General features: G+C 39.0%; 1 non-coding gene across 1 annotated transcript; it reads right to left on the bottom strand.

Moving 5' to 3' along the window:
* Window positions 1-10989: 10989 nt before the first annotated feature.
* Window positions 10990-11093, bottom strand: LOC148545905 (small nucleolar RNA R71). Its single transcript, XR_015900311.1, has one exon. It is a non-coding gene; the product is annotated as a small nucleolar RNA R71 (small nucleolar RNA).
* Window positions 11094-25537: the final 14444 nt, after the last annotated feature.

Here is a 25537-nt window from a genome sequence, read left to right as displayed (position 1 = left end):
GATTAAAAGTTGGATTCAAAACTTCAGAGCAGAACACGCGATTGTGGTTTCCATCTTGAGGAGAGATCGAAGAGGCAGAGGAAGAAATTGAGGAGGATGGAGACGAGATTTCACATTTCAAAGCACTGAGAGCGAGAGTGAGATGTGGTTTCATTTTGAAAATTAACTAAGAATAGAATAGGTAACACTTTTTGTAACTTAAAAAAAATAAATATATTTGCTAACATATGAGTATAAATGTTACTTAGAATTTAATTTTATGATAATTACTAACATTTTAATAAATGTTAACATATAAATGTTACTAAAAGTCTAAAATGTAGCAGTGTCTATAAGTTGTTGAAAGTAGCGCCTAGAATCATTTTCTTGATAGGAAATAGTTTGGCCAACGGTTAACACTACTTACCTCTGAGTCTCTTGTATTCTAATCAAAGAAAAGTTTCTTCTTCAGTTTCTTGGTCACCCTCTGAGACTCAAACTTCACCTTTCTTGACATACCCTTTGATGGATATTTTTGGAAAACAAATTCCAAACACAAAAATCTAACCGGCAAGTGCACCGGATCGCATCAAGTAATAATAACTCACGGGAGTGAGGTCAATCCCACAGGGATTGAAGGATTGAGCAATTTTAGTTTAGTGGTTGATTTAGTCAAGCGAATCAAGATTTGGTTGAGAGATTTGTGATTTGCAGAATTTAAATTGCATAGAAAGTAAAGGGAATGGGTAATTGGCATGAAATTAAAGAGAACTGAAATTTAAAGTGCTGAATCTTAAAGAACAAGAAATTAAATGGCAGAAACTTAGAACGCAAGAAATGTAAATTGCAGAATCTTAAAGTGCAAGAAATGTAAATGGCTTGAATTGTAAAGGGAATTGGGAATTGGATTTGCAGAAATTAAACAAGGAAAAGTAAAATTGCAACAAGCAGAGAAGTAAAGGATGACTTGAATTGAACCGGATCTTAAAACAGAAATGTAAATGAGCTTGAAAGCAGTAAACAGAGAATTGAAAATGGGAAATCCGGATCTCAGGACCCAAGAGACTAGATAACCAAGTCTAGATCTCAATGCCTTCCTAGATCCAACAAGAACAATTGCAAAGGAATTGTAAATTGCAGAGAAAGTAGATGAAGAAGCAATTAACAGAAATTTAAATTCAATTGTGCAGTAAAGAAACAAAGAGGTCTCGGGATGAGATTGAAACAGAATTCCTTCAATTCTCCAACCCAAGATCCAAGACAATTGTAATTGAAATTGAAAGCAAGAAAACTAAGAGGAAGGGAATTCAATTCTCCTTCCCCGATACTTAGAAATTAAAATTCACTCAACACCAAAAGCTCTCCGAAAACTCTCTATGAAAACTAAAAGGAAAGCTCCCTGAAAAACTTAAATCCTATGCTATTTATACACTTTCTTCAAATGGTCTTCAAGCCTTCAATTGGGCATTTGCTCTTGATGGAATTGGGTTGATAGAGGCCTTGGTTGATTGCTCTTGGAGTTTGGAGAAGAACCGAATTGAACCGGGTTTGGAATCATGAAAGCTTGAGTAAAAGTTTGAGTAAAAGTTTGAGGCAAACTTTTACTCAAACTTTTCACATCAGCCACCCTATTTTGCTGATACCAACGTTTGGGCAAAAGTTTGGGGTCAAACTTTTGCTCAAACGTTGGCCTCCCCTTGCACACTCATGGCGCCAACATTTGCCAAAAAGTTAGAGGCAAACGTTGGTGCAAACTTTTGCTCTCCAGGGTGTGTTGTTCATGCGCCAACGTTTGCCAAAAAGTTTGAGGCAAACGTTGGCGCAAACTTTTGCTCTCCAGGGTGTTGATTTGTGATGCCAAAAGTTTGCCAAAAAGTTTGAGGCAAACTTTTGCTCAAGCTTTTTGCCCAAAAGTTTGCACAAAAGTTTGAGACAAACTTTTGCTCCAGCTTTTTGCCCAAAAGTTTGCCCAAAAGTTTGAGGCAAACTTTTGGTCAAGCTTTTTGCTCCCTGGTTCGTTTTCAATTAATCCAAAAGTTTGAGCTAAAGTTTGAGGCAAACTTTTGCTCAAACTTTTTGTCCTCTCTTCCTCCTAGCCATTCCTTCTTGCTTCAACCTTTCTCCAAGCTTTCTTCACCTATCATCAATCAACCAAACACATCAAAGCTATGCTCAAAATCATGAGATATTCATTCTCTCATAATATGTGACAATTATAGCATAAAACCTCATGAAATTGCATTAATTCATCTATGGTTGATTAAATCAAAGGAAGCATGAAAATCTACCCAATTAGCTTGCTTATGGCTCAAGAAAGTGCATAAATCAATTGAAAATAAAAGAAAAAGGCTAGTGAAACTAGGCTAAGATGACTTGTCATCACAACACCAAACTTAAAGCTTGCTTGTCCCCAAGCAAGAAATGATTTATTGAGAAGAAAGAATGAAATGGAAGAGGATGTTCATGCTAGTAGAGTGTTATTGGTAGTTCATGGGGTTTTATGTGGATATGTAAACACTCACCTCTTATTGACTCTTAAGCCTAGAAAGTCTCCTTCAAGCTTCAAGTAACATACTGCTATGACCTCTCATTATTTCTTTATCCTTGGCTATTATTTTGTTCATAAGCTTTATTTGAGTGTCATGTGTAGCAAGTTCATTTCCTTTTCTTTATACTTGACACATTATTCACTATAGACACTTGGCTCACATTCCTTCTTAGAACATTGATGCCCAGCACCTCTTTGGGCTACTAAATGCCTTGTAGTTAGGTTGCTCTTGATAGTGGACTTTCAGCTGATGATCCCGGGTTAGTTAACCCAAGTCATCAAGTGTTGATGCACTCCAAAGAGCTTAATAATCCAAGCAGATCCTAATACAAAGACACCACAGGCATATATTCTAAGGTTCAAGCTATTGGTGTCCAGCTTTGTTTCTTTTTGTTTTTCTTTTGTTCTGCCACTCTTTGGCTATTTCTTTTTCTCCCCTTTTTTTTTTCTTTCTTTTTGTTTTTCTTTCTAACCAAGGATTTTTATTTGATTGAGATTCATAGACAGTAGGCCACTTTATACTTAGAAGGAGACATCCTAGTTCTTTTATTCACTAAAGTGAGCTATTATACAATCACACACACACACCACCACTTACTTTTATTGTACTCCTATCTAACAGAGAACTATCTCACTTCACATTCAAACATTTCTTTTATTGAATTGAAAATGCAGGGGACAAAGCATGCTTTTTGTTCAGTGAAAGTAAACACACAAGCACACACATAGACTAGCTTACTTATTCTAAGAGTGATTCTACTTGTATTAGATGAACACTTTAACAAAACACAAGTCAAAACATTTTTCAACAGTAAGAGTTAAGTGTAAATACAACCTATTGGTTTGCAGTTCCTTTGTCCTTCCTTCTGTTGTGCCCTTTTGAGTTATGATGCATAATGTCTTCAAATGGTGGTGAATTCCCTGCATAATTCTCAAAAGTTGCTTGCTTCTCAAGCCCTTAGATGACCAGTTAGTATGCATGAATTGATTGTGGCTTGTGGATTCAATTTGGTGTGGGAACACCAAACTTAATTTCTTGCCACTTTTCTGGATACAGCAGGTTAACTCTAGGCAAAATTTTGTGTCCTTGCAATACATATTAATTATTCAACATTTTTATTGAAAAAAGCTATGAAAAGAAAACTACCTCAGGTTGGGTTGCCTCCCAACAAGTGCTCTTTTATTGTCACTAGCTTGACATCTTTCAATTCCTTTCAAGAAGGCAGTAGGTTCTGGACTTCTTTTTCCTTATCCCATTGTCCTCCCAAATACAGCTTTGCTCTGTGACCATTTGCTGTGAATTGGTTCTTTGTTGCTTCATCTAGCAGTTCAATACTCCCATAAGGAAAAACCTTTGTTACCAAGTATGGACCAGTCCACTTTGACTTCAGTTTGCCAGGGAAAATCTTAAGCCTTGAATTATACAGGAGCACTTGCTGTCCTGGCTTGAATTCCTTCTTTGTGATCTTCTTGTCATGCCACCTCTTAGCTCTTTCCTTGTATATCTTAGCACTCTCATAAGCTTCTATCCTGAATTCATCTAACTCATTTAGTTGCAACAACCTTTTTTCTCCTACAGCTTGGGAATCAAGGTTGAGGAGTTTAGTGGCCCAAAAAGCTCTGTGTTCAAGCTCTACAGGGAGGTGGCAGGATTTGCCATACAATAGCTGAAAGGGTGACTTGCCAATAGGAGTTTTGAAAGCTGTCCTATATGCCCATAATGCATCTTCTAGCTTCCTAGCCCAATCTTTTCTTGTGCTTCCCACTGTTTTCTCTAGGCTCTTCTTTAATTCCCTATTTGCTAGTTCAGCCTGGCCATTAGTCTGAGGGTGGTAAGGTGTGGCCACTTTATGGATTACTCTATATTTGTGGAGGAGCTTCTCCATCTGTTTGTTGCAAAAGTGACTACCACCATCACTGACAAGACCCTTGGGCACTCCATATCTTGTGAAAATGTGCTTTTTAAGGAATTGGAGGACAATCTGTGCATCACAGGTGGTCGTGGCTATGGCTTCCACCCACTTTGAGACATACTCCACTGCGACTAAGATATATCTGAAAGAATAAGAAGGGGGAAAGGGCCCCATGAAATCAATTCCCCATAGATCAAATAATTCCAGTTCCAAGATGAAGTTTTGAGGCATCTCATTCCTTCTTGTTAATCCTCCTGCTTTCTGGCATTCATTACATTGCTGAACATATTCTCTGGCATCCTTGAAGTTAGTTGGCCAATAGAAGCCGCTCTGCAATATCTTTGCAGCTGTTTTCTCTGGGCCAAAGTGTCCACCATAAGCTGAACCATGGCAGTGCCACAGGATATCCCTCATTTCACTCTCAGGGACACACCTTCTAATTACTCCATCAGAACATCTCTTGAACAGGAAGGGTTCATCCCATAAGAATTTCTTTCCCTCATGGATTAACTTCTTCACTTGTTGCTTAGAGAACTCTTGAGGTATCTTCCTTCCCACTTTGTAGTTTGCTATGTCAGCAAACCAAGGTGCTTGCTGGATCTGCAACAGGTGCTCATCTGGGAAGCTTTCATTCATGGGTTGAGAGGTTTTTTTGAATTGCTTCATGTGGTAGTCTCGACAAATGATCAGCAACCCGGTTTTCAGTGCCCTTCCTATCTCTTACCTCAATGTCAAACTCTTGTAGGAGCAATATCCACCTGATAAGTCTAGGTTTAGCATCCTGTTTTGACATCAAATACTTAAGTGCAGCATGGTCAGTATAAACCACAACTTTGGATCCTATCAAGTATGATCTAAACTTATCAAATGCATAAACTACAGCTAGCAACTCCTTCTCTGTTGTGGTGTAATTTTTTTGGGCCTCATTCAACACTTTACTTGCATAGTATATGACATGATGTAAGTTTCCCTTCTTTTGCCCAAGTACAGCACCAATTGCAAGGTCACTTGCATCACACATGAGTTCAAAAGGTAACTCCCAATCTGGAGGTGTGATGATTGGTGCTGTTGTAAGTCTGTTTTTCAAAGTTTTAAAGGCATGCTGGCAGTTTTCATCAAAGACAAAAGGGTTATCAAGCACTAACAGATTACTCAAAGGTTTGGCTATTTTTGAAAAATCCTTGATAAACCTTCTGTAGAATCCAGCATGCCCCAAGAAACTTCTAACAGATTTCACATTAATTGGTGGAGGGAGTTTTTCTATGATTTCAACCTTTGCCTTATCAACCTCTATCCCTTTTCTTGAAACTTTATGGCCAAGAACAATCCCTTCGGGTACCATGAAATGGCATTTCTCCCAGTTCAACACTAAATTAGTTTCTTGGCACCGTTTCAAAACAAGGGTTAAATGGTTTAGGCAAGCATTGAAATTATCACCAAAAACAGAGAAGTCATCCATGAAGACTTCTAAAAACTTTTCGACCATATCAGAGAAAATGGAGAGCATACACCTTTGAAATGTGGCAGGGGCGTTGCAAAGCCCAAAGGGCATCCTCCGGTATGCAAAGACTCCAAATGGACATGTAAAAGCAGTCTTCTCTTGGTCCTTGGGGTCCACCACGATTTGATTATACCCAGAATATCCGTCCAAAAAGCAATAATAGGCATGGCCGGCCAACCTTTCCAGCATCTGATGATCAATGAATGGGAGAGGGAAATGGTCCTTCCTGGTGGCATCATTCAATCTTCTATAGTCTATGCACATCCTCCACCCAGTCACTGTTTTAGTAGGGATCAACTCATTCTTCTCATTAGTGATGACCGTCATTCCTCCTTTCTTTGGTACAACTTGAACCGGGCTTACCCATGGGCTATCAGATATTGGGAAGATTATCCCTGCATTCCACAACTTCATTACTTCCTTCTGGACAACTTCCTTCATTGTGGGATTTAGCCTTCTTTGTGGTTGAACCACTGGTTTGGGATTATCTTCCAAGAGGATCTTATGCATACACACTACAGGGCTGATTCCCTTCAGGTCATCAATGGTCCATCCTAAAGCATCTTTGTGAGCTTTGAGTACATCAAGAAGTTCTCCTTCTTCCTTCTTTGTCAGGGATGAATTAATGATTACTGGGAAGCTCTCCGATGTGCCAAGGAATGCATATTTGGGATGGGTGGGTAATGGTTTCAGTTCTTGTTTTCGTACTTCTTCCTTCTTGTCTTGTTTTTCATCTTGCTCAATAGAAGTCTCAGCTACTTGTTCCACTGTTTCCCCTTGATTTCCTTCTTGCTCTTGGGGACTTTCTTCCAGCATTTCTTCCACCAAACTCTCTATCATGTCCACTCTCACATAATCCTCTTGCTCGGGAATGTGTTGCATTGACTTGAAGACGTTTATGACCATTTGTTCATTGTGGACCCTGAAGATCATTTCTCCTTTTTCTATATCAATAGTGGCTCTTACTGTGGCTAGAAATGGCCTTCCCAAAATGATTGAATTGTTTCCTTCCTCTTCAGTATCCAAAATCACAAAATCTGCTGGGAAAATAAACTCCCCAACCTTCACCAACAAATTCTCCACAATTCCAGTGGGTGTTTTGATTGATCTGTCAGCCATGACCAATGACATCCTGGTGGGTTTAAGCTCTTCTATATCAAGTTTTCTCATCATTGAGAGAGGCATTAAGTTGATGCTAGCACCAAGGTCACAGAGAGCTTTGTTGAGAATTATTCTGCCAATGGTGCATGAGACTACAAAGCTTCTTGGATCCTTAAGTTTTGGTGGAATGCCCCTTTGAATCAAAGCACTGCATTCCTCGGTGAGTAACACGGTTTCCTTCTCAAGCCAACTTCTTTTCTTGTTGATAAGCTCCTTCAAAAACTTGGCATACAGAGGCATTTGCTCAAGTGCTTCAGCCAAGGGAATATTGATTTCCAGCTTTTTGAAAGTCTCAAGGAACTTATGAAAATGTTGGTCCTTAGTTTCTTTGTTGAACCTCTGGGGATATGGCAGTGGAGGTGTGATGCTCTTTCCTATTTGCTGCTGTCCCTGAGTTACTTCTTTTGAACCGTGTGGTTGGTTGTCCTTCTCTTTGAGTTTCTCAATGCTCTTGTTTGGCATCACAACTTGATCCTTGGTTTCATCTGCCTTTGTTTGCTCCTCATCTTCTATTGGCCTTTTGCTGCTCTCTGCTTGCTTCTTTGTAATGTCATTATTGCTCATCAATGTTCTCCCACTCCTTAATTGTATTGCCTTGCATTCTTCCTTAGGATTTGGAATTGTGTCACTCGGCAGAGAGCTTGAAGGTCTCTCAATAGAGATCTGCTTAGAGATTTGCCCCATCTGCCTGATGCCAAGGCATCTTAGGCTAGTTTCACTAGCATTTTTCTGTTAGTTTTAGTTGTTTTATGCATTTTCTTGAGCTTAAAGTAACCAAAAATGGTTAAATGAAGAACAAAGCAATGAACCATCCAAACAATATGAATTTGATGCAATTTCCATGAGTTTTAGTTATATTACTTGAATGCTATGAATGGAAGATTTCTCATGAAATGTTGCAAGACTTTGATGCATTTGTTTGGATGATTTCAGGGAAGAAGAGGCTAAGCAAGGAAGCAACAAAATCAATAAAGGAAGCTTGAATATCACATGTGGAGTTTAAGTTCCAGTTTAAGCCTAAACTGGAGCTTAAACGCCAGAATCATGAAGGCTAAGGAATGCTGGAATGGAAGTTTAACCTCCAGTTTAACCTTAAACTGGAGGTTAAACGCCAGAATGAAAAGTCTCACCAAAGAAGCATTCCACGTTTAACCTCCAGTTTGACCTCAAACTGGAGGTTAAACGCCAGAATGACAATGCCACTCAGGAAGGAGTCCACGTTTAACCTCCAGTTTGACCTCAAACTGGAGGTTAAACGCCAGAAGTGGGAATAGCACCAGGGAGCCATTTCCACGTTTAAGCTCCAGTTTGACCTCAAACTGGAGCTTAAACGTGTTCGACAGCCTTTCTCCTCCAGGGTTGCTCTCTCCATTTCCACGTTTAACCTCCAGTTTGACCTCAAACTGGAGGTTAAACGTGTTCGACACCTCCAGGGCTACCATTCTAAGCTTCCACGTTTAACCTCCAGTTTGACCTCAAACTGGAGGTTAAACGTGTTCGACCTCCAGGGCTGCCCTTCCTTTATCCACGTTTAAGCTTCAGTTTAACCTTAAACTGAAGCTTAAACGTGTTCGACTACATTACTCTCCAGGGCTACCTTCTTCTATTTCCACGTTTAAGCTTCAGTTTAACCTTAAACTGAAGCTTAAACGTGCTTCTACAAAAGGCCTCACTGGAAGTATCTGGCGTTTAAGCTGCAGTTTAAGCTTAAACTGCAACTTAAACGCCACTCTTGGAAAAGGTTTCTGGGCCAATAATCTTGCGGTTTAAGTTACTCTTTGAGCACAAACAATAACTTAAACTTACTCTGGTATGAAACCCAATTGAATATCATGGTTTATGGGATTGGGCCTGAAGGATTGATGAGTTTGAAATCTCAATTTATTGAGTCATGTGTCATTATTTGATTATCACTAAGTTGGCTCAATGAATGTTACAGAATTTGGATCAACAGCCTCATCAAGATTATGGATCATAAACCCAAGGCAAAAGGAAAGCAAGGAGAGGCCTCAAAGCCCAAGAAGCACAACTGAAGCTCAATATAGAAAGTGTATAAATAGGATAGAATTTAAGTTAGGAAGGACCCTTTACTTTTACTTCACTTTTAGCTAGTTTTCATTTTCTTTGTAATTGAATTCAGAGCTATGACTCACTAAACCCCCTTTCATTGGGTTAGGGAGCTCTATTGTAATTCAATGAATCAATAATAGTTTATCTTCTTCTTCAATCTTTTCTCTTGAATTTTGTTAGAAAGCTTCTCGATCTAATTCCATTGGGTAGTTGTCTTGGGAAAGAAACTACCCATAATTGGAATCCTTCGGAACCTTGGGAAAGGAATGGAGGATTCATGCTAGAGAAGCTTTCTCACAGTGAATTGGATTGGGGTTTGGATGGATATTGTGACATGTAATCCTACCAAATTGTGGTTCATGAAACTGTGTGGTATAATCAGTGATCGAGCATCATCTCTTCTTATGAACATTTAAACCAAGGGATTGGGAATTTGTTCATGTTTAGAGAGAATTGGTGAGCCAAGGGATTGGGATCCAATCATATAAGATTGCCAAGCAAAATTCAATGAACGCATTGCTTGAGGAAGAGATAAACATGTTTTGATTCGGAGATCTCAATATCTCCTATAACCCAATGAATCCCCCAATTCTGATTTCCATCTTCTCTTTACATTCTGCTACTCAATTCATGCAATCACCCCCATTCCCTTTTAATTTCAGCAATTTAGTTTCTGCTCTTTAATTCATGCAATTTAAGATTCCGCCATTTCAATTTCTTGTCATTTACTTTTCCCGCCAATTTTACATTCCGCAATACTCATCTCAATCTTGATTCCGCTCAACTAGAACACGCTTCTAATCCGAATTGCTCACTCAACCAATCCTTGTGGGATTCGACCTCACTCTATTGTGAGTTTTTACTTGACGATAACCGGTGCACTTGCCGGAAGGAATTTTGCCGATCGTGCAATTTCCTAAATCGTAGCATAACTAGTTTATGTGCATCAAGTTTATGGCGCCGTTGCCGGGGATTGGTTTTCGATTGGCAATTCTCCAATTGGAAGCTAACTAGATTGAGCAATTTTCTCTTGCTTTGTTAATTCTGTTCAAGTTACTTGTTGAATTTTAATTTCTGCACTCGGTTACATGCTTTCTTTCTTTATGCCTTTAAATTCAAGCAACTGACTCACTGAATCACTAACTGTTTGAATTAATTCCTCAATTGCTCTAACCATACTCTTCCATTAACCAAGAGTATTTCACTTGTTTGTGCCTGTGCTGTGTTCTTGTATGACAGGTAGGAGAGGAGAGACATCAACTCCTCCATATACCGAACCAGAGAGGACCCTTCATAGACTGAGAAGGGAAGCAAGAGGGAAGAGAGTAGTGGGAGAAGAGGAATCTGAAGGAGAATCTGAGGACAATTTTGAGGAAGCTTTAGATCTCAATATGGATAGAGAAGTTCACAACCATGAGAGAGCTGATGGAAACAATGCCATTCCTGAGAGGAGGGTTCTTAGTTCATACATAAACCCAACCTCTGGAAATTGTGGTAGTAGCATCCAGAAACCACCCATTCAGGCCAACAATTTTGAGCTCAAGCCACAGCTAATATCACTTGTGGAGAATCATTGTTCATTTGGTGGGAGTGCTAATGAAGATCCCAACCAACATCTCACAAAATTCCTGAGAATTTGTGACACTGTGAAGTCCAATGGAGTCCAGGAAGATGCCTATAAACTGCTTTTGTTCCCATTTTCACTTAGGGACAAAGCAGCTAAGTGGCTGGAATCATTCCCAAGGGGGAGTCTAACAACATGGGATGAGGTGGAAAGTAAGTTTCTGGCACGTTTCTACCCCCCACAAAAGGTCAATAGGCTTCGATCTGAGGTTCAAACTTTTAGACAACAAGATGGTGAAACTCTCTACGAGGCATGGGAGAGATTCAAGGATTTGACAAGGAAATGCCCACCAGACATGTTCCATGATTGGGTGCAATTGCATATCTTCTATGATGGACTCTCTTATGAATCAAGGAAGGCTGTAGACCATTCATCAGGAGGTTCATTGAACAGGAAAAAGACTGTGGAAGAGGCCATTGAAGTGATTGAGACAGTGGCTGAGAATGAGTACTACTATGCATCAGAAAGGCACAACACTAAGGGAGTCATGGAGCTGAACCATGTTGATACAATTCTAGCCCAAAACAAGGTGTTTGCCAAGCAACTAGCAGAGCTTACCAGGCAATTAGAAACAAAGCAAGTGGCTGCAATACACACACAAGATCAAGAGGAAGTAAGCATTGAAGGAGGTGATTGGGATGAGGCCAACTATGTGGGAAACCAACAAAGGCAATCATATGATCCACATTCCAACACTTACAACCCAGGCTGGAGAAACCACCCAAACTTTGGGTGGGGAAACCAACAAACCCAACCACAAAACCACAAACCTTACAACCACAACCAACACAACAATTCCACATACCAAAACTCCAACCAAAGATCATACCAAGCCACACAAAACACTTACTCCCAACCATCATATCATGGCCAAAATAATCAACCTACCCAACCTAATCCGAACCAACAATTTCAAGATCAATTAAACCGGATAGAAGGAATGCTTGCAACCATGAGTCAAGACATAACCGAATTGAAAGCTTTTAAGGAAGAAGTAAATTCTAACTTGAAAAACCAAGGAGCTGCCATCCAGAAGCTAGAAAATCAAATTTTGTATTTGACTAAGCAAGCCCCTGGGACAAGCGGTTCTCATGCTGCCAAGGCTATTGCAAGGGAAGAATGTAAGGCCATAACCCTCAGAAGTGGAAAGAATCTAAAGGAGATCTCAAAGGAAACCACAGAGGATGAAGCAAAGGAAAATGTGAAAGACAAAGAACAAGGACAATCTTTTACACCGTCTGCAACAAAAGAAAAAGAAAAAGAGGTCCTGAAGCCTTACACACCTAAAGCACCTTATCCTCAACGTTTGATGAAAAGTGAAAAGGATGGCCAATTCTCCAGGTTCTTGGAGATTTTCAAGAAGCTTCAAATCAACATTCCCTTTGCTGAGGCAATAGAGCAAATGCCACTCTATGCAAAATTCTTAAAAGAATTAATGACCAAGAAGAGAAGCTGGAGAAATGAGGAAACTGTGTTGTTAACTGAAGAATGCAGTGCCATCATTCAGCACAAATTGCCTCAGAAATTGAAGGACCCAGGCAGTTTCCAAATCCCCTGCATCATAGGAGAAGTCATGGTGGAGAAGGCCTTGTGTGACTTAGGGGCCAGCATCAATTTGATGTCGCTAACAATGATGAGAAGAATGAAGATTGAGGAAGCCAAACCAACAAGAATGGCCCTCCAATTGGCAGATCGAACTTTTAAATTCCCTCATGGGATAGTTGAGGATTTGTTGGTGAAAGTGGGAGAATTTATATTTCCTGCTGATTTTGTGGTGTTAGATATGGAGGAAGAAGCCAAAGCTTCAATAATTCTGGGAAGACCCTTCCTAGCTACTACTGGAGCCATCATAGATGTACAAAAGGGTGAACTCACTCTTAGACTACATGATGAGAAATTGGTGTTTAATGTATTCAAGGCAATGAGTTATCCATCAGAATCACTAAGGGAATGCATGAGGGTTGATGTAGTGGACATTGCAGTACAAGAAACTTTTGAGGAAACAATAAAGGAAGTGGCAGAGGAGGAGTTCACCAAGGATATTGAAGTTAGTGATATCAAGGGCGCTGACACAACCATGCTAAGCATGCCAGAGAGAGTGAAAGAAGAAAAGGAAGCACCAAAACCTGAGCTCAAAGCATTGCCCCCTAATCTCAAGTATGCATACTTGGGTAGTGATGAGAGTCACCCTGTTATCATTAGCTCTGCCCTTAGCCAAGAACAGGAAGAAGAATTGATCAAGGTGCTGCAAACTCATCAAGATGCCATTGGATGGACCCTAGCTGATTTGAAGGGGATAAGTTCATCCATATGCATGCATAAAATCTTGTTAGAAGAGGATGCTAGACCCTCCATTCAAGCTCAGAGAAGATTGAATCCCGTCATGAAAGAAGTGGTACAAAAGGAAGTCAGGAAGTTATGGCAGGCAGGGGTAATCTACCCCATTTCTGATAGCCCATGGGTTAGTCCCATCCATGTAGTTCCCAAGAAAGGTGGCATAACTGTGGTGCCAAATGAGAAGAACGAACTCATACCCACAAGAACCGTCACTGGGTGGAGGATGTGCATAGACTACAGGAAGCTCAATGAAGCCACCAGAAAGGATCATTTCCCACTCCCATTCATGGATCAGATGCTTGAAAGGCTTGCCGGACATGCTTACTATTGCTTCTTGGATGGATATTCAGGCTACAACCAAATAGAATTTGACATTGAAATCAAAGACAAGAAGGGTGTAGAGAACAAGGTGGCAGACCATTTATCAAGGATACCATGTGAAGAAGGAAGCACACAAAGCACACATATAAATGAGAGCTTTCCTGATGAACAACTCATGGTAATTCACAAAGCACCCTGGTTTGCAGACATAGCAAACTTCAAGGCCACTGGGAGTTTACCGTTGGAATTTAACAAACATCAAAGGAAGAAATTGGTAAATGATGCCAAATACTTCATCTGGGACGAACCATACTTGTTCAAAAAATGTTCCGATGGCATACTCAGAAGATGCATATCCGAGGAAGAAGGAAGGGAAGTCTTATGGGACTGCCATGGCTCCACTTATGGAGGGCATTTTGCAGGAGAAAGAACAGCAGCTAAGGTGTTGCAGTGTGGTTTTTATTGGCCCACTATCTTCAAAGATGCAAAAGAATTAGTGAAGCACTGCCATGAATGCCAGAAGGCGGGGAACCTGCCAAGAAGAAATGAAATGCCACAACAATTCATTCTGGAACTTGAATTGTTTGATGTATGGGGGATAGATTTCATGGGACCATTTCCCTCCTCATACTCAAATAATTACATTCTTGTGGCAGTAGACTATGTCTCCAAATGGGTTGAAGCAATAGCAACTCCAACCAATGATAATAAGGTAGTCATGAACTTCCTCAGAAAACACATTTTTTGCCGTTTTGGGGTTCCAAGAGCAATCATCAGTGATGGAGGAAGCCACTTCTGCAACAAACCATTAGAAGCATTGCTTCTAAAATATGGAGTCAAACACAGGGTAGCCACACCATACCATCCACAGACAAGTGGGCAAGCCGAAATATCTAACAGAGAACTCAAAAGGATCCTGGAAAAGACTGTGGGAACTTCAAGGAAGGACTGGTCAATTAAGCTAGATGATGCTCTTTGGGCATATAGGACAGCTTTCAAAACACCAATTGGAATGTCTCCTTACCAACTAGTATATGGAAAAGCTTGCCATCTGCCACTGGAGTTGGAGCACAAGGCATACTGGGCCTTGAAACTTTTGAACTTGGACAACAAAGCTGCTGGAGAAAGAAGGATGTTGCAAATTCAAGAGTTGGAAGAATTCAGAGCGGAAGCTTATGAGAATGCCAAAATTTACAAAGAAAGAGCAAAGAAGAAGCATGACAGCAACATAGCCCTAAGGAAATTTGAAGAAGGACAAAAAGTATTGCTCTACAATTCTAGGCTGAAGCTATTTCCAGGGAAGCTAAAATCAAGGTGGTCTGGACCATTCCTTGTCACCAAGGTCTCCAAATATGGACAAGTAGAAATCATGGAAGAAAAGTCACAACGAACCTTCATTGTGAACGGTCAAAGACTCAAACATTACTTGGGAGATGTGGAGGAGAAGGACAAAGTTAAATATCACCTCAACTGAGGAAGCTGACCGTCAAGCTAATGACGTTAAAGAAGCGCTTGTTGGGAGGCAACCCAACCTGAGGTAATACCTTGTTGCTGTTTCTTTTATTTGTTTCAATAAAAAGGGTGAAGTAGTTTCTGTGCATTGCAAAGAATTAAGTTGGTGTTTCACACCAAACAATGAATTCATGGATCAATAATTCAAAGGGGAATGTGTGACTCTAAGTTTGGTGTTCCACCATAAAGATCAACTGAACACAACAACCTTTGAATTATATGAAAGGAACAACCATTCTAAGCAGTCACAGAAATGCTTAAAACCCTTAGTAGCAACTTCATTCCAAGAGAACTCAAGGATTCAAAGAACAGAGAAGTAAGTGGGAGACTAAGTTTGGTGTTCACACACCAACCTAAGACTCCGATACTTACCCACACATAGTTGAGCTAACCACTCAAGTGCTTGAGAAGCAAGCAACTTCATCACTCTTTGCAGGAAAGGAAACAAGAATCTTAAAGCATGAAGCAACATTTAGGAGAAGAAGGAGAAATCAAATTGTTTCCTGACAACAAAGAGAAAACAAGGAATTTCACAAGGTGGTATTGTTCCTTGATAATTCTTTAAAAAGGGCAAACAAAAGCATGCGTGTTCTGGTTTAAACTGTAATTGTTGAATCTTTCTGGAATGTGAAGTTTTTAGTATATGTGTCTGTTGTTTGCTTTGAATAAAGTGAATGCCTAGATGTTTGGATATAACTTCACCTTCTTAAACGAGTGCTTGCCATGCTTGTTCTGTTTAAAAAAATAAAAGAAAAGTTTGAACAAAAGTAACTTGGCTAAATTAGTGACAAATCAAGTAGAATTAAGTGGTGGTATGCATGCTTGATTGTTTAGTCAGATCACTAGAATTAGAGTGTAGAATTATCATTCTTTGTGTAGAAATTGAAAACTGTCTATGGATCTTGATGAATAAATGTCTTTGGCCATGAAAAAGAAAGAAAAAGAAGAAGAAAAAGCCACTGAAAAAGGGCAACCAAAAAGCAAAAAAATTGAGAAAATAAGCTAGGTACCAATGGTTTGAACTTCTGAGACAAATGCCTGTGGTGTTTATGTATTAAGGATATGCTTGGATGAATAGGTTCTGAGGAGTGTTTCAACACTTGGTAACTTGGGTTAACTAACCCGGGATTATCAACCAAAAGTCCATTATCAAGAGCAACCTAAATACAAAACATTTAGTCACACAAAGAGGTGCTGGGCACCAATGTCTCAAGAAGAAATGTGAACTAAAATGCCTAAAGTGGATATGTGTAGTGCACTGATAAGAAAAAGAAAATGCCAAAGGCTTGTGCAACACATGACACTAAGCAAACAAGGAGCAAAAGAAGCTCTAAGAAAAAGAAAAGAAAAACAAAGAAGAGAAAAGTGCCAAAGACATAAAAATAACAAGAGGCCATAGCAGTGTTTGATGGATGCAATGAAAAAGTGATAATCTTACCTGATAAGTATGAAAAAGTGATTCTGCAACTTTCTGCATAAAACCCTTCTGAGGAACTTCAAATGCTTGCTAATATAGCCAATGTAATTGCTTTCTGTTTCATACTTTCTTCTTAAATAACTCAGGACTTGCTTAGGGACAAGCAAGTATTAAGTTTGGTGTTGTGATGCCAAGGCATCTTAGGCTAGTTTCACTAGCATTTTTCTGTTAGTTTTAGTTGTTTTATGCATTTTCTTGAGCTTAAAGTAACCAAAAATGGTTAAATGAAGAACAAAGCAATGAACCATCCAAACAATATGAATTTGATGCAATTTCCATGAGTTTTAGTTATATTACTTGAATGCTATGAATGGAAGATTTCTCATGAAATGTTGCAAGACTTTGATGCATTTGTTTGGATGATTTCAGGGAAGAAGAGGCTAAGCAAGGAAGCAACAAAATCAATAAAGGAAGCTTGAATATCACATGTGGAGTTTAAGTTCCAGTTTAAGCCTAAACTGGAGCTTAAACGCCAGAATCATGAAGGCTAAGGAATGCTGGAATGGAAGTTTAACCTCCAGTTTAACCTTAAACTGGAGGTTAAACGCCAGAATGAAAAGTCTCACCAAAGAAGCATTCCACGTTTAACCTCCAGTTTGACCTCAAACTGGAGGTTAAACGCCAGAATGACAATGCCACTCAGGAAGGAGTCCACGTTTAACCTCCAGTTTGACCTCAAACTGGAGGTTAAACGCCAGAAGTGGGAATAGCACCAGGGAGCCATTTCCACGTTTAAGCTCCAGTTTGACCTCAAACTGGAGCTTAAACGTGTTCGACAGCCTTTCTCCTCCAGGGTTGCTCTCTCCATTTCCACGTTTAACCTCCAGTTTGACCTCAAACTGGAGGTTAAACGTGTTCGACACCTCCAGGGCTACCATTCTAAGCTTCCACGTTTAACCTCCAGTTTGACCTCAAACTGGAGGTTAAACGTGTTCGACCTCCAGAGCTGCCCTTCCTTTATCCACGTTTAAGCTTCAGTTTAACCTTAAACTGAAGCTTAAACGTGTTCGACTACATTACTCTCCAGGGCTACCTTCTTCCATTTCCACGTTTAAGCTTCAGTTTAACCTTAAACTGAAGCTTAAACGTGCTTCTACAAAAGGCCTCACTGGAAGTATCTGGCGTTTAAGCTGCAGTTTAAGCTTAAACTGCAACTTAAACGCCACTCTTGGAAAAGGTTTCTGGGCCAATAATCTTGCGGTTTAAGTTACTCTTTGAGCACAAACAATAACTTAAACTTACTCTGGTATGAAACCCAATTGAATATCATGGTTTATGGGATTGGACCTGAAGGATTGATGAGTTTGAAATCTCAATTTATTGAGTCATGTGTCATTATTTGATTATCACTAAGTTGGCTCAATGAATGTTACAGAATTTGGATCAACAGCCTCATCAAGATTATGGATCATAAACCCAAGGCAAAAGGAAAGCAAGGAGAGGCCTCAAAGCCCAAGAAGCACAACTGAAGCTCAATATAGAAAGTGTATAAATAGGATAGAATTTAAGTTAGGAAGGACCCTTTACTTTTACTTCACTTTTAGCTAGTTTTCATTTTCTTTGTAATTGAATTCAGAGCTATGACTCACTAAACCCCCTTTCATTGGGTTAGGGAGCTCTATTGTAATTCAATGAATCAATAATAGTTTATCTTCTTCTTCAATCTTTTCTCTTGAATTTTGTTAGAAAGCTTCTCGATCTAATTCCATTGGGTAGTTGTCTTGGGAAAGAAACTACCCATAATTGGAATCCTTCGGAACCTTGGGAAAGGAATGGAGGATTCATGCTAGAGAAGCTTTCTCACAGTGAATTGGATTGGGGTTTGGATGGATATTGTGACATGTAATCCTACCAAATTGTGGTTCATGAAACTGTGTGGTATAATCAGTGATCGAGCATCATCTCTTCTTATGAACATTTAAACCAAGGGATTGGGAATTTGTTCATGTTTAGAGAGAATTGGTGAGCCAAGGGATTGGGATCCAATCATATAAGATTGCCAAGCAAAATTCAATGAACGCATTGCTTGAGGAAGAGATAAACATGTTTTGATTCGGAGATCTCAATATCTCCTATAACCCAATGAATCCCCCAATTCTGATTTCCATCTTCTCTTTACATTCTGCTACTCAATTCATGCAATCACCCCCATTCCCTTTTAATTTCAGCAATTTAGTTTCTGCTCTTTAATTCATGCAATTTAAGATTCCGCCATTTCAATTTCTTGTCATTTACTTTTCCCGCCAATTTTACATTCCGCAATACTCATCTCAATCTTGATTCCGCTCAACTAGAACACGCTTCTAATCCGAATTGCTCACTCAACCAATCCTTGTGGGATTCGACCTCACTCTATTGTGAGTTTTTACTTGACGATAACCGGTGCACTTGCCGGAAGGAATTTTGCCGATCGTGCAATTTCCTAAATCGTAGCATAACTAGTTTATGTGCATTACTGCCTCTCTAGGCTCTTTATGGAGGCTTCATGGTTCTCGGTTGTCATTTCCTGGTATTTCAACATTTTATCCATCAAGGTCTCCAAGTTAGTGAGTCTTTGAGATTTAGGTGATACTTGAGGTGGGTTATGAGATGTGGGTGGTGGATGGTAGGCATTTTGGTTGGTGGGTTGGTTATTGGATTGGTACTGGTTGGGGTTGGGGTAGTTGTTTTGAGGTTTTCTGTAGGGGTTCTGGTTAGTTTGCTGCTGGTTGTGGTTTTGGTTGCTTCTTGGATTGTTTTGGTTTGAGTTCCTCTGCCATGGTTGTTGGTTTTGGGTGTGATTATCTCCCCATCTGAGGTTTGGGTGGTTCTTCCAGGATGGATTGTATGTATCACCATACACTTCATTTGGTCCTTGGTTGTGCATATACTGTACTTGCTCTTGTTATGTTCTTCTTGAGTTTCTTCATTTTGCCCCCATGTGGATGATGGTTGGCTTGTGTTAACTGCTGCAACTTGGAGGCTATCAATCCTCTTGGCCATTTGCTCAAATTATTGTTGAATTTGCTGCTGCATCATCTTGTTTTGAGCCAAGATTGAGTCCACTCCTTCTAGCTCCATTACTCCTCTCCTTTGTGATGGTTGGCGATTTCTTTGGTGAGCAAAGAAATATTGATTGTTGGCCACCATGTCAATAAGATTTTGAGCTTCTTCTGCTATTTTCATCAGTTGCAATGATCCTCCAGCTGAGTGGTCAAGTGATTCTTGAGCCTTTAGAGTGAGTCCTTCATAGAAGTTCTATAGCTTGTCCCACTCAGTGAATATTTCTGGTGGACATTTCCTCAGCAGAGCCTTGTATCTCTCCCATGCTTCATACAGATTTTCAGCATCCAATTGTGTGAATGTTTGCACCTCAGTTTTCAGCCTGATGACTCTTTGAGGTGGATAGAATTTGGCTAGAAATTTAGTCACCAAATCATCCCAGCTAGTGATGCTTCCTTGAGGAAAAGTTTCAAGCCATTGTGCGGCCTTGTCCCTCAATGAGAACGGGAATAGCAGAAGCTTGTAGGTCTCAGGATTCACGCCATTGGACTTTACAGTGTCACAAATCCTTAAGAAGGTAGATAGATGTTGATTTGGATCCTCCAATGGTCCTCCCCCAAACGAGTAGTTGTTTTGGACCAATGTAATGAGTTGTGGCTTCAATTCAAAGTTATTTGCATTGACATTAGGGGTGAGAATGCTGCTTCCACAATGTCTAGCATTTGCAAAGGTATAGGAGGCCAAAACTCTCCTCTGGGGTGGGTTGTTATTGTTGTTGTCTGCTCCACCAGGTGGATTGGTTGAATGTTCCTCCATATCTTGGAATTCTTCTTCTGATTCCTCATCTCCAACAATATTTTTTCCTCTTTCAGCTCTTCTTAACCTCCTGAGAGTTCTTTCGTCTTGTTCATGAAAGGTGGGTGTGGTTCTTCTTATACCTGACATACAAGCAGAACATAAGAAACACACAAACCAGTGACACTTCAATCTACTGCTAGAATGAAGTTTTAGTTAGCTTAAGCAAAAATTCAAACAGTTAGTGGGTTAGTCAAAATTAGAGAAAAATAAAGAAAAAGTGCTTGATCTAGATCACCACCTCACTTAATCATTGTCAATCTAATCAATCCCCAGCAACGGCGCCAAAAACTTGATGTGTATTTTTGGAAAACGAATTCCAAACACACAAATCTAACCGGCAAGTGCACCGGGTCGCATCAAGTAATAATAACTCACGGGAGTGAGGTCGATCCCACAGGGATTGAAGGATTGAGCAATTTTAGTTTAGTGGTTGATTTAGTCAAGCGAATCAAGATTTGGTTGAGAGATTTGTGATTTGCAGAATTTAAATTGCATAGAAAGTAAAGGGAATGGGTAATTGGCATGAAATTAAAGAGAACTGAAATTTAAAGTGCTGAATCTTAAAGAACAAGAAATTAAATGGCAGAAACTTAGAACGCAAGAAATGTAAATTGCAGAATCTTAAAGTGCAAGAAATGTAAATGGCTTGAATTGTAAAGGGAATTGGGAATTGGATTTGCAGAAATTAAACAAGGAAAAGTAAAATTGCAACAAGCAGAGAAGTAAAGGATGACTTGAATTGAACGGATCTTAAAACAGAAATGTAAATGAGCTTGAAAGCAGTAAACAGAGAATTGAAAATGGGAAATCCGGATCTCAGGACCCAAGAGACTAGATAACCAAGTCTAGATCTCAATGCCTTCCTAGATCCAACAAGAACAATTGCAAAGGAATTGTAAATTGCAAAGAAAGTAGATGAAGAAGCAATTAACAAAAATTTAAATTCAATTGTGCAGTAAAGAAACAAAGAGGTCTCAGGATGAGATTGAAACAGAATTCCTTCAATTCTCCAACCCAAGATCCAAGACAATTGTAATTGAAATTGAAAGCAAGGAAACTAAGAGGAAGGGAATTCAATTCTCCTTCCCCGAGACTTAGAAATTAAAATTCACTCAACACCAAAAGCTCTCCGAAAACTCTCTATGAAAACTAAAAGGAAAGCTCCCTGAAAAACTTAAATCCTATGCTATTTATACACTTTCTTCAAATGGTCTTCAAGCCTTCAATTGGGCATTTGCTCTTGATGGAATTGGGTTGATAGAGGCCTTGGTTAATTGCTCTTGGAGTTTGGAGAAGAACCGAATTGAACCGGGTTTGGAATCATGAAAGCTTGAGTAAAAGTTTGAGTAAAAGTTTGAGGCAAACTTTTACTCAAACTTTTCACATCAGCCACCCTATTTTGCTGATACCAACGTTTGAGCAAAAGTTTGGGGTCAAACTTTTGCTCAAACGTTGGCCTCCCCTTGCACACTCATGGCGCCAACGTTTGCCAAAAAGTTAGAGGCAAACGTTGGCGCAAACTTTTGCTCTCCAGGGTGTGTTGTTCATGCGCCAACGTTTGCCTAAAAGTTTGAGGCAGACGTTGGCGCAAACTTTTGCTCTCCAGGGTGTTGATTTGTGATGCCAAAAGTTTGCCAAAAAGTTTGAGGCAAACTTTTGCTCAAGCTTTTTGCCCAAATGTTTGCACAAAAGTTTGAGGCAAACTTTTGCTCCAGCTTTTTGCCCAAAAGTTTGCCCAAAAGTTTGAGGCAAACTTTTGGTCAAGTTTTTTGCTCCCTGGTTCGTTTTCAATTAATCCAAAAGTTTGAGCTAAAGTTTGAGGCAAACTTTTGCTCAAACTTTTTGTCCTCTCTTCCTCCTAGCCATTCCTTCTTGCTTCAACCTTTCTCCAAGCTTTCTTCACCTATCATCAATCAACCAAACACATCAAAGCTATGCTCAAAATCATGAGATATTCATTCTCTCATAATATGTGACAATTATAGCATAAAACCTCATGAAATTGCATTAATTCATCTATGGTTGATTAAATCAAAGGAAGCATGAAAATCTACCCAATTAGCTTGCTTATGGCTCAAGAAAGTGCATAAATCAATTGAAAATAAAAGAAAAAGGCTAGTGAAACTAGGCTAAGATGACTTGTCATCACCCTTCACACTAATCCCTCTCTTATATATCTTCTCATCATGTTATCCCATTGTAAACAAAGAACAGACTTTTAGATCTTTTAAATTTTACTAAATTAGAACTAAAAAATATTATAAAGACTAACGTAAGAAATAAGTATTGCACAGGAGGGATAAAAGAACTGTTTGAACTTTGAACCTTATAATTACATGAATAATAGCATGTCAAAATGTGATAAGAAGAAGCATGTTTAGCGATTAATGAATGAATTAGTGTGTTTTAAGTTCCTCAGTGAATCCAATGAATAAATTAGAAAAACAGAAGAAGTGGCAGTTGTTTAGAAGTTTCATTTTGCAGAAAGAAATTTATGGAGCTATTTGTCATAGAAAGTATATATAAGCATGACTAAATAGCTCCATGAATCTAGAGTGATGCCTAAAATATGTTTGAAAAAGCTTAAAAGAAGTCCTTCACGCCACATAGTGACTAACTTGGGATAATAATCAGAGACCATAACCCTATATGCAATGCAAGAAAAAGGAGGCTTGTTACAACTTAAGTCTGAATTTATAGCTGAAAAATAAGTGTTAGCAATATTAAATACCACAATCTTGCTCCACATACATATATTCTGCTTTCATTTTTCAATCTACCGAAAATAATACCAATTATTGATGAATGATTTTCCATGAATCCAAATATTGCCTTTTAAAGGGCGACAAAGGCAAGCAATTCAGCAAGAGGCCAACCCCATCAAATATTACCTATATGGTTCTAATATGAGAAGGTGAACATCAAAGTTTTTAAATAACAAGTATATATTACATAAGTATATAAATAAAGAAACGAGTAATAAAAATAATGAAATAAGAACTCCGAAACAGAACAACTGTTGGTAGTTGGAGTTGGAGGCAACTTGTCATTATTATTCTATTTGGATCAATTTTTATTAGTGATTAAATTAATCTATATTTAGTTGTTAATTATGATAGCACAAATATCCAAAATTAAAATAAACTCATTCCATAAAATGACAACTCATCACATTAACAAAAGAAATTAAAAAATAAAAAAACTTACCATTGAAGCATTGGCAGAAGAAACTTTTTGAGCTGTACACTGCCGCTCTTGATACTGAGGGTCAGAGGGATATATTACCTTTATTATATCAGGATCACTCCATAGACCCTTGTTAGACCTAAGACATCCACCTTCAGTAGGACATGTACATGAGCCACCCAAAAAGTCTGGCAACTGATCAAATTAATTAAAAATTAATAGAACTTAAATGAAGTGAGTGTGACAAAGGCACAGTTATATACCTAGAGTCGATGACTTCAAGTAATTTACACAAAGCCTTAGGTTCAAGAATTTGAAAATTTTAGAAATTAACATAAATTTAGTGGCAGTGCAGGAGAAGAGCATATGATATACTATTAGCTGGATGTTACATCCTCTACCTGTATTTTTGCAATAGTTTTGGAGTCAAGAATTTTCTGTGCGACAGACCAAGGCATCTTCTTAAACCCAGGACCATTGCCTTTCATCTTCAAAGTACTCAACATTTGATCTTCTCTTTCTTATTTCATCATGACTACATTGCCTTTCAGAGCCTTTCACAGAAGAATTTAAAAGCAAGAGTGATTAATTAGATAAAATGCATGTTTTGGGTAGATATAATAAAATCCATTTAAAAGTACCCTTTAAAAGCATTATATCTTGAAGCTCCAAAGATTTAATTGGATTTCTTAACGAAGTGCCAATATGGTAGATCAAATTATTAGAAGAATTACTCTTAGAATGAACCAATAGTGCTATGATCATTGAGTTTGCTAGAATGTCTGCTGGTAATAAAGTGAGAGAAGAAAAATGAAGAAATAATAATAAAAAATTAGAAACTAGCTTCACATCTTCATACAGTATTTTTTTATTTAAGGAAGAAGAATCAGTTACTTGAGTCATAAATAAGTGAATTAGTTACAAAATCTAAATCTGTTATGAGCTGAGTTAGTCACACTAACTAATTTTGTTAAGAGTCATTAGGTGTTAGTTAGTATGGCTCTTTGGTGCATGGAATTGTGATCACACTTTTTACAACTCCGGTACAACTAACCAGCAAGTGCACTGGGTCGTCCAAGTAATAAAACCTTACGCGAGTAAGGGTCGATCCCACGGAGATTGCCGGCTTGAAGCAAGCTATGGTCATCCTGTAAATCTTAGTCATGCGGATTCAATTAGTTATGAGTTTTGATAATTGAAAGATAAATAAAATGTAAATTAAAATAAAGATACTTATGTAATTCATTGGTGGGAATTTCAGATAAGCGTTCGAATATGCTTTGTTGCTTTTAAACCTCTGCTTTCTTATTGTCTTCATCCAATCATGCGTGCTCCCTTCCATGGCAAGCTGTATGTTGGTGGATCACCGTTGTCAATGGATACCATCCGTCCTCTCAATAAAAATGGTCCAGGTACGGTTTCTGTACGGCTAATCAACTGTCGGATCTCTCGTCTCGGATGAAACATACCAGGCACAGCTACCGCACGACTAATCATCTGTCGGTTCTCACTTGTGTCTGAATAGGATCTCTCTATCCTTTTGCACACTGTCACTGCATCCAACATTCGTGAGTTTGAAGCTCATCACAGTCATCCCGTCCCAGATCTTACTCGAAATACCACAGACAAGGTTTAGACTTTCCGGATCTCAGGAATGCTGCCAATTGGTTTTAGCCTCTACCACGAAGGTTCTAATCTCACAGATTAAAATGCTCTATTGTCAGGAGAGGCAAGTCAAATCCATGGAACAGAGACCCAAGAGACTATAATCAGGATGTCGTCCAATGACTACGTTGAACATCATGTAGACCGCTTGTGGTTGTCAGGCACGCGGATCTTGGCTAAGCGAGTAACAAAGATAGTGGGTGATTGTCACAGGTCACCCCTTCATTCCGACTTAACTAAATTAATTACAAGAGTATATCTCGGAGAGGAAGTAAGCGTGAATTGAAAGAAAAACAATAGTACTTGCATTAATTCATGAAGAACAGCAGAGCTCCGCACCTTAATCTATTAGGTGTAAAAACTCCACCGTTGGAAAATATATAAGAGAAAAAGGTCTAGGCTA

Source organism: Arachis ipaensis, chromosome B9 (assembly GCF_059453495.1).
Source record: "Arachis ipaensis isolate K30076 ecotype BB chromosome B9, ASM5945349v1, whole genome shotgun sequence".
In the NCBI taxonomy this organism is placed as follows: domain Eukaryota; kingdom Viridiplantae; phylum Streptophyta; class Magnoliopsida; order Fabales; family Fabaceae; genus Arachis; species Arachis ipaensis.
Note: the sequence above shows the minus strand (reverse complement) of the source record. Positions and strands in the feature narration are given on the sequence as shown.